Below are 10,580 nucleotides of genomic sequence, written 5' to 3'. Positions count from 1 at the left end.
TGCTTTGAGAGTGGATGGTTTACGGAGGTTCCCCGTGATCTGCGCTGGACTTTGAGCTCGGAGAGAGGTTTTGATCTGATCTTTAGCCTCATGGACAGTTTCCTCACTGCCTTTCACCTGCAGTGTCTTGTCAAAACTCCCTCCTCCTATAACATCAGCCTGTACTTTGCCGACTACAGGCGGTTTCTCGACTTCTGAAGTCACTGATCTGGATTCTGCTTTGAGAGTGGATGGTTTGTGGAGGTTCCCCGTGATCTGCGCTGGACTTTGAGCTCGGATAGAGGTGGTGATCTGATCTTTAGCCTCATGGACAGTTTCCTCACTGCCTTTCTCCTGCAGTGTCTTGTCAAAACTACCTCCTCCTATAACATCAGCCTGTACTTTGCCGACTACAGGCGGTTTCTCGACTTCTGAAGTCACTGATCTGGATTCTGCTTTGAGAGTGGATGGTTTACGGAGGTTCCCCGTGATCTGCGCTGGACTTTGAGCTCGGACAGAGGTGGTGATCTGACCTTTAGCCTCATGGACAGTTTCCTCACTGCCTTTCTCCTGCAGGTCCTGGTCTGAAGGAACATCAGCCTGGACTGTCGCTTTGTGGAGCAGGTCTTGTGAGGCTCTTTCTGACTTCCCGACTTCCCTTTTGATTTCTGTCGGAGCCGAGCTTTGGGCCGCCCGTGTTTTGTCAAAGCGGTCGCCTTTCGTCACGCTCGTCCCGACTTTAGCCCTTTGGCCGTCGCCGGATCCTGAGCTCTTCGCGGATCCCGAACTCGCCGCTTTGGGTTCGGATCTGAGCGGGGACGGTTTAGCCTCTGAGCTGAGTCTCGTGGCGGAGAAGCTGGAGTCGCGGCGCTCGGTTCGGGTAACGCCGCCCGTGAAGCCGCTCTGCCTCTGCGCGCTTCGCCCCGCCCTCGCTGGCCCCGCCCTCGCTGGCCCCGCCCACGCCGCGCTCTGGCCTTTGGCGCCGCTCGTCAGGGTCTGCGTGAAAGGAACCACCCTGGCTTTGAAGGACGTGGGAGCAGGACTGGAGGCGGAGACTCTGTGGGAAACACAAAACAGAGCCATCGTTACGAGGGCTGTAACGTTTCGCTAAAACTGTATCCGGTTCACAGGTTTGAGGCTCGGTTAGTTTTCGGTACAAATAAATAAGAACTAACACAAAGTTTCTTTTGAAAAGCTGCCAATACACAATAGAGTTCTTGCATAAAATAAATAAAAGCGACTCATTTGGGTGATATTTTAAATAAATTGCACTCTTTGAATGAAATACACATTTTGTAACATTGAAAATAACAATGTAAATACTGTAAGTAAGTGATACAGTCGTCACTCACAGCTCGTTCACATCAGTTTGAGCTTTTTCATAAAGTGCTGGTATAACTTTAGGCTGAAGTGCGGACGTGATGGGATATTGTAGCGACGCTCAAGACTTTTAATCAAATACTTAAAACCAGCGCCTTCAACAACTGAATATGGGCGTAAATCCGTAGTGATGAAAACACCTGTACCATGTGATGCTTTAGCCTGATCCGAACTACTGGACAGGGGTTGTTTGATGCCGACGTTAGCGGTGTTTGCACGAGGCTGCTTTTCTTTAGTAGGTGTCACAAGTTCAAATTGTTTAGTCACGATTATTGTGAGAGAAAATATAATTATTCACAATTATCGACCAAATGAAAGGAATCAACGGAGATTTTATATGTTTTGTCTTTAAAGCAGCACTAAGTAACTTGTTTCCCTTAATGACTCCTCCCCGTCGTCCCTCTGGGGGTGATACAAGTGTTAATGGGATGATTGGGGGGTCTTTCAGCGCCCCCTGGTGTCTCTGGACAGAAAACCACACACTAATGGATTCACGAAGAAGAAGCTAACAGGCTAACTGTGGGCTAGCTCCACTTAAACAGTATTTACAGCCAGGTCTGAGGGAAACAATGATCTTTATTGTGTAACTGGATGAACCTCTGTGCCTTTGTCTTTCCTGTCAGTGCAGGATTTACTCTCACGGATGATTAATGAGTAAAAACACAACATGTACAACGGCTGCAGTGGCGCTTACGGCCTCCAGGGGCAGGAGTTACTTAGCACTGCTTTAACCTCTTAACTCCCGCCTGAACCGAGAGGATCTTTTTCCTCGTCAATGCTTTATCAAATTTTGGTCATTTTTTTGTCACATTTTTGTCAATTTTTCGTCAATTTCTTGTTACATTTTCATCAATTCTTCATCACTTTTTTGTCCCATTTCCATCATTGTTTTCGTCTCAGTATTTTCTCAGCTTTTTTCCAGAAGCTTTTGGATTGGGGTAAAAACAAACTGGAGAAAATGTGCTCGGTTCAGGCGGGAGTTAAGGGGTTAAAAAGCGTTTTTGATTGACCTTTATTAAACCAGGATGGTCCCACTGAGATTGAGAATCTCTTTTTCCGGGGAGTCCTGGCCCCAGACGGGCATCTATTGTACATGTTTTTAGTGGTAGGAGAAACCGGAGTACCCGGAGGAAACCTACACTTTTTTGTTGATTTTTTGTCACGTTTGTTGCGTTTACATCCTTGTTTTCTTCTTATATTTTGTGGCTGTTTCGGTGCTTTTTTCTCCAAGAAGCTTTTTGATTCGGGTAAAGCCAAACTGGAGAAAATGGGATCCGTTCAGGTGGGAGTGAAGAGGTTAAATGAGGCTGTAAGCTCCAGTTGAGAAGCTTTTAGATTTAGGTAAAGCTGACCTGGAGAAGATGTGCTTGTTTAAGGCAGGGGGTGAAGCACTGTAAACATGTGAGAAACTCTGTCAATGACTTCAAACTTTCCAAACAGGAAACACCAAATGAGGTCATGAATGATGCTCCGCCCTGGCAGTTGTAGAAAACGGTGCTTTGCTTCTGGCCTCACAGCGCTCTGGTCATGTGATCTGGTCATGTGACTGCTCCACGTCGTGAACAGCGTTTCCTTTCGCTCAGAGCCAGCGGGTCGTGTTGGAACTCGTGGCTCTGAAATCCCGGGCCCGGAGCGGAGTTTAGCATCTGGCTCAGACGCTGACAGTCGGTTTGACCCGAGGCCGATCTCAGGCTCCGATTAGCAACGCCAAAGAAAACCATTTCTGTTGGATTTTCTCTGGAGCGCTGTTCAAGTCTGGGCCCGTGGAGCCCGTGGAGCCCGCGGAGCCCGTGGAGCCCGCGGAGCCCGTGGAGCCCGCGGAGCCCGCGGAGCCCGCGGAGCCCGCGGAGCCCGCGGAGCCCGCGGAGCCCGCGGAGCCGAGCCCAGACTGCAGGAATCTCAAACACGCTCCCTCCTCGGTCCACGTCTCGCTCTGAGCGCTGCTCCTCTCCGGTCAGGGCGGGTCTCCTCAGGTCAGGGCGGGTCTCCTCAGGTCAGGGCGGGTCTCCTCTCAGGTCAGGGCGGGTCTCCTCTCAGGTCAGGGCGGGTCTCCTCAGGTCAGGGCGGGTCTCCTCAGGTCAGGGCGGGTCTCCTCAGGTCAGGGCGGGTCTCCTCCGGTCAGGGCGGGTCTCCTCAGGTCAGGGCGGGTCTCCTCAGGTCAGGGCGGGTCTCCTCTCAGGTCAGGGCGGGTCTCCTCTCAGGTCAGGGCGGGTCTCCTCTCAGGTCAGGGCGGGTCTCCTCAGGTCAGGGCGGGTCTCCTCTCAGGTCAGAGCGGGTCTCCTCAGGTCAGGGCGGGTCTCCTCCGGTAGAACCACGACGCCGGGTTCTCCTGCTCCTCAGCCTCACAAATCAGCTGATCTGTCATCGTCTCGTCTCCTTTAGTGAAACTCTTTTTTGGGTTCAGTGTGAGCCTCGTCATCCTCGCAGTGATAAAGGTGCGACAGCAGGGTCAAAGGTCAGAGAGACTCACACTCTGGCCACTTCTAAAGCACTTTTAAACAGCGGCTGAAGGAAAACACTTTGAGTTTTTACATTTGTAGGGAATTGAGTATGTGTTGTAACTAATACAAATAACCTGGTATATTTACAGTGCTCATGTGCAACTGTCCCATCAAATAAAAGTATTTTTTAAAGTAACGTTTAGCTATTGAGATGCTAACACATTTAAGTGATTAGCTAAGCGCTAATCAATGATAAAAGATCAAAATCCACACTTTCCCATAAAAACCACATCATCACCGTAAGGCTCAGACTTCACTATTGCCTTGTCGCCATGGAAACGCTTTGTAACTGACGACAGTTACAAGTGTTTTGGTGATGGTTTAGTGATGTTTTGGTGATGTTTTGGTGATGTTTTGGTGATGTTTTGGTGATGTTTTGGTGATGTCTTGGTGATGTTTTGGTGATGTTTTGGTGATGTCTTGGTGATGTCTTGGTGATGTTTCGGTGATGTTTTGGTGATGTCTTGGTGATGTTTCGGTGATGTCTTGGTGATGTTTTGGTGATGTTTTGGTGATGTTTTGGTAATGTTTTGGTGATGTCTTGGTGATGTTTTGGTGATGTCTTGGTGATGTTTTGGTGATGTTTTGGTGATGTTTTGGTGATGTTTCGGTGATGTTTCGGTGATGTCTCGGTGATGTCTCGGTGATGTCTCGGTGATGTTTTGGTGATATTTTGGTGATGTCTTGGTGATGTTTTGGTGATGTTTTGGTGATGTCTTGGTGATGTTTTGGTGATGTTTTGGTGATGTTTTGGTGATGTCTTGGTGATGTTTTGGTGATGTTTTGGTGATGTCTTGGTGATGTTTTGGTGATGTTTTGGTAATGTTTTGGTGATGTCTTGGTGATGTTTTGGTGATGTTTTGGTGATGTCTCGGTGATGTTTTGGTGATGTCTTGGTGATGTCTCGGTGATGTCTTGGTGATGTTTTGGTGATGTCTTGGTGATGTCTTGGTGATGTCTTGGTGATGTTTTGGTGATGTTTTGGTGATGTCTTGGTGATGTCTTGGTGATGTTTTGGTGATGTTTTGGTGATGTCTTGGTGATGTTTTGGTGATGTTTCGGTGATGTCTTGGTGATGTTTTGGTGATGTTTCGGTGATGTTTCGGTGATGTTTCGGTGATGTTTCGGTGATGTTTCGGTGATGTTTCGGTGATGTTTCGGTGATGTCTTGGTGATGTCTTGGTGATGTTTTGGTGATGTTTCGGTGATGTTTCGGTGATGTTTCGGTGATGTCTCGGTGATGTCTCGGTGATGTTTTGGTGATGTCTTGGTGATGTTTTGGTGATGTTTTGGTGATGTCTCGGTGATGTCTCGGTGATGTCTCGGTGATGTTTTGGTGATGTCTCGGTGATGTCTCGGTGATGTTTTGGTGATGTCTTGGTGATGTTTTGGTGATGTCTTGGTGATGTCTTGGTGATGTCTTGGTGATGTTTTGGTGATGTTTCGGTGATGTCTTGGTGATGTTTTGGTGATGTTTCGGTGATGTTTTGGTGATGTTTTGGTGATGTTTTGGTGATGTCTTGGTGATGTTTTGGTGATGTCTTGGTGATGTTTCGGTGATGTCTTGGTGATGTCTTGGTGGTGTTTTGGTGATGTTTTGGTGATGTCTTGGTGATGTTTTGGTGATGTTTTGGTGATGTCTTGGTGATGTTTTGGTGATGTTTTGGTGATGTCTTGGTGATGTTTCGGTGATGTTTCGGTGATGTTTCGGTGATGTCTTGGTGATGTTTTGGTGATGTCTTGGTGATGTCTTGGTGATGTTTCGGTGATGTCTTGGTGATGTTTTGGTGATGTCTTGGTGATGTCTTGGTGATGTCTTGGTGATGTTTCGGTGATGTCTTGGTGATGTTTTGGTGATGTCTTGGTGATGTCTTGGTGATGTCTTGGTGATGTTTCGGTGATGTTTTGGTGATGTCTTGGTGATGTTTTGGTGATGTTTTGGTGATGTTTTGGTGATGTCTTGGTGATGTCTTGGTGATGTCTTGGTGATGTTTTGGTGATGTCTTGGTGATGTTTTGGTGATGTCTTGGTGATGTTTTGGTGATGTCTTGGTGATGTTTTGGTGATGTCTTGGTGATGTTTTGGTGATGTTTTGGTGATGTTTTGGTGATGTCTTGGTGATGTTTTGGTGATGTCTTGGTGATGTTTTGGTGATGTCTTGGTGATGTCTTGGTGATGTTTCGGTGATGTCTTGGTGATGTTTTGGTGATGTTTCGGTGATGTTTTGGTGATGTTTTGGTGATGTTTTGGTGATGTCTTGGTGATGTTTTGGTGATGTCTTGGTGATGTTTCGGTGATGTTTCGGTGATGTTTTGGTGATGTTTTGGTGATGTCTTGGTGATGTCTTGGTGGTGTTTTGGTGATGTTTTGGTGATGTCTTGGTGATGTTTTGGTGATGTTTTGGTGATGTCTTGGTGATGTTTTGGTGATGTTTTGGTGATGTCTTGGTGATGTTTCGGTGATGTTTCGGTGATGTTTCGGTGATGTTTCGGTGATGTCTTGGTGATGTTTTGGTGATGTCTTGGTGATGTCTTGGTGATGTTTCGGTGATGTCTTGGTGATGTTTTGGTGATGTTTCGGTGATGTTTTGGTGATGTTTTGGTGATGTTTTGGTGATGTTTTGGTGATGTCTTGGTGATGTTTTGGTGATGTCTTGGTGATGTTTTGGTGATGTTTTGGTGATGTCTTGGTGATGTTTTGGTGATGTTTTGGTGATGTTTTGGTGATGTCTCGGTGATGTTTCGGTGATGTTTTGGTGATGTTTTGGTGATGTCTTGGTGATGTCTTGGTGATGTTTTGGTGATGTCTTGGTGATGTTTTGGTGATGTTTTGGTGATGTTTTGGTGGTGTCTTGGTGATGGTTTGGTGATGTTTTGGTGATGTTTTGGTGATGTTTTGGTGATGTTTTGGTGATGTCTTGGTGATGTTTTGGTGATGTTTTGGTGATGTCTCGGTGATGTTTTGGTGATGTCTCGGTGATGTTTTGGTGATGTTTTGGTGATGTTTTGGTGATGTCTTGGTGATGTCTTGGTGATGTTTTGGTGATGTCTTGGTGATGTTTTGGTGATGTTTTGGTGATGTTTTGGTGGTGTCTTGGTGATGGTTTGGTGATGTTTTGGTGATGTCTTGGTGATGTTTTGGTGATGTTTTGTTGATGTTTTGGTGGTGTCTTGGTGATGGTTTGGTGATGTTTTGGTGATGTCTTGGTGATGTCTTGGTGATGTTTTGGGGATGTTTTGGTGATGTTTCGGTGATGTTTTGGTGATGTCTTGGTGATGTTTCGGTGATGTTTTGGTGATGTTTCGGTGATGTCTTGGTGATGTCTTGGTGATGTTTTGGTGATGTCTTGGTGATGTTTTGGTGATGTTTTGGTGATGTCTTGGTGATGTTTTGGTGATGTCTTGGTGATGTTTTGGTGATGTTTCGGTGATGTTTTGATGATGTCTTGGTGATGTCTTGGTGATGTTTTGGTGATGTCTTGGTGATGTTTTGGTGATGTTTTGGTGATGTTTTGGTGATGTCTTGGTGATGTTTTGGTGATGTCTTGGTGATGTTTCGGTGATGTTTTGGTGATGTTTTGGTGATGTTTTGGTGATGTCTTGGTGATGTTTTGGTGATGTTTTGGTGATGTCTTGGTGATGTTTTGGTGATGTCTTGGTGATGTTTCGGTGATATCTTGGTGATGTTTTGGTGATGTTTCGGTGATGTTTCGGTGATGTTTTGGTGATGTTTCGGTGATGTTTTGGTGATGTCTTGGTGATGTTTCGGTGATATCTTGGTGATGTCTCGGTGATGTTTCGGTGATGTTTTGGTGATGTTTTGGTGATGTCTTGGTGATGTTTTGGTGATGTCTCGGTGATGTCTTGGTGATGTTTCGGTGATATCTTGGTGATGTCTCGGTGATGTTTCGGTGATGTTTCGGTGATGTTTTGGTGATGTTTTGGTGATGTCTTGGTGATGTCTTGGTGATGTCTTGGTGATGTTTCGGTGATGTTTCGGTGATGTTTCGGTGATGTTTCGGTGATGTTTCGGTGATGTTTCGGTGATGTCTTGGTGATGTTTCGGTGATGTCTTGGTGATGTTTCGGTGATGTCTTGGTGATGTCTCGGTGATGTCTTGGTGATGTTTTGGTGATGTCTTGGTGATGTTTTGGTGATGTTTTGGTGATGTTTCGGTGATGTTTCGGTGATGTTTCGGTGATGTTTTGGTGATGTTTTGGTGATGTCTTGGTGATGTTTCGGTGATGTTTTGGTGATGTCTTGGTGATGTTTTGGTGATGTTTTGGTGATGTTTTGGTGATGTCTTGGTGATGTTTCGGTGATGTTTTGGTGATGTCTTGGTGATGTTTTGGTGATGTTTTGGTGATGTTTCGGTGATGTTTCGGTGATGTTTTGGTAATGTCTCGGTGATGTTTCGGTGATGTTTTGGTGATGTTTTGGTGATGTTTCGGTGATGTTTTGGTGATGTTTTGGTGATGTTTTGGTGATGTTTCGGTGATGTTTCGGTGATGTCTTGGTGATGTTTTGGTGATGTTTTGGTGATGTTTCGGTGATGTCTTGGTGATGTTTTGGTGATGTTTTGGTGATGTTTTGGTGATGTTTCGGTGATGTCTTGGTGATGTTTCGGTGATGTTTTGGTGATGTTTCGGTGATATCTTGGTGATGTCTCGGTGATGTTTCGGTGATGTTTTGGTGATGTTTTGGTGATGTTTCGGTGATGTTTCGGTGATGTTTTGGTGATGTTTCGGTGATGTTTTGGTGATGTCTTGGTGATGTTTCGGTGATATCTTGGTGATGTCTCGGTGATGTTTTGGTGATGTTTTGGTGATGTTTTGGTGATGTTTTGGTGATGTCTCGGTGATGTCTTGGTGATGTTTTGGTGATGTCTCGGTGATGTCTTGGTGATGTTTCGGTGATATGTTGGTGATGTCTCGGTGATGTTTCGGTGATGTTTCGGTGATGTTTCGGTGATGTTTTGGTGATGTTTTGGTGATGTCTTGGTGATGTTTTGGTGATGTCTTGGTGATGTTTTGGTGATGTTTTTGTGTTGTTTTGGTGATGTTTTGGTGATGTCTTGGTGATGTCTTGGTGATGTCTTGGTGATGTTTCGGTGTTGTTTTGGTGATGTTTTGGTGTTGTTTTGGTGTTGTTTTGGTGATGTTTTGGTGATGTTTCGGTGATGTCTCGGTGATGTCTCGGTGATGTTTTGGTGATGTCTTGGTGATGTTTTGGTGATGTCTTGGTGATGTTTTGGTGATGTCTTGGTGATGTTTCGGTGATGTTTTGGTGATGTTTCGGTGATGTTTCGGTGATGTTTTGGTGATGTTTCGGTGATGTTTCGGTGATGTTTTGGTGATGTCTTGGTGATGTTTCGGTGATGTTTTGGTGATGTTTCGGTGATGTTTCGGTGATGTTTTGGTGATGTTTCGGTGATGTTTTGGTCATGTTTTGGTCATGTTTTGGTGATGTTTTGGTGATGTTTTGGTGATGTTTTGGTGATGTTTTGGTGATGTTTTGGTGATGTTTTGGTGATGTTTCGGTGATGTTTTGGTGATGTTTTGGTGATGTTTTGGTGATGTTTTGGTGATGTTTTGGTCATGTCTTGGTGATGTCTTGGTGATGTTTTGGTGATGTTTCGGTGATGTTTCAGTGATGTTTTGGTGATGTTTTGCTCATGTTTTAGTGATGTTTTAGTGATGTCGTTACCTGAGCTCAGACTCCTGCATGAGCCCCTGGTATCGCTGTAGCTCCGCCCTCAGCCCGGTGATGGTTTGGTGCAGGGTCTCACTGAGCTGCGTCTGGTTTTCCGACGCGTCGAGCACCGTCTCCAGCTCGTCACAGAGCCGCTCCGCGTCCAGCCCGAAGAGCAGGAGCCGCTCCTCCACCGCCTCCATGTGCCGCACGCCGTCGGCCTCCAGCCCGAGGTTCTGCCGCCAGAGCAGACACACCGTTATGTGTTTGAACTCCTGACTCCGCCCCAATGAAGCCCCAGCCCCCGCCCCATGATGCCCCTGACCCCGCCCCATGATGCCCCTGACCCCACCCCATGATGCCCCTGACCCCGCCCCAATGAAGCCCCTGACCCCGCCCCCATGATGCCCTTGCCCCCGCCCCAATGAAGCCCCTGACCCCGCCCCATGATGCCTTTGCCCCCGCCCCTGACCCCGCCCCCATGACGCCATGACCCCTGACCTCAGAGCGGAGCTGCTCCAGGAGCCTCTCCAGATCAGCCGCGACGCTCTCCAACTCCAGCAGCTCAGACTCCTCCTCCTGCAGCGGCGCAGGGAGACACGCCCCCACCGGGAGACAGGCCCCCACCTGGACACACCGGGAATGACACGTCATCAGAGCTGCGACTTCAACACCACGGCAGCAGCGAGTCCAATTCAACGCTGTTTGAAAGTCTAAACGTGATCTTTTTAATTCCACAAATGCCACAGACTCAAATGCTTCCTTCTTTGGTGCTTATTTCGTATTGAATAATATTGCTTGCAATACACGCACTCTCCACCAGGGGGTGCTGCAGCAGCCTCAGCACCCTGGGTTAAAGGAGCTCTTACGAAGTGCATTGAATTGGTAATAATTAACACAACATACTTTATGGCCTTCATTTTGGCACAGTGTAAAATGACCCCCCCCCCCCCCTGCTGGTGATGTGGTGTATTTCAGACTCATATTCTCTCCATAACACACAGCCTGTATCCGCCTCATTTACATATTT

The sequence above is a fragment of the Gobius niger genome (assembly GCF_951799975.1).
Source record: "Gobius niger genome assembly, contig: SUPER_10_unloc_2, whole genome shotgun sequence".
Taxonomy (NCBI): domain Eukaryota; kingdom Metazoa; phylum Chordata; class Actinopteri; order Gobiiformes; family Gobiidae; genus Gobius; species Gobius niger.
This window is presented reverse-complemented; position numbering follows the sequence as displayed.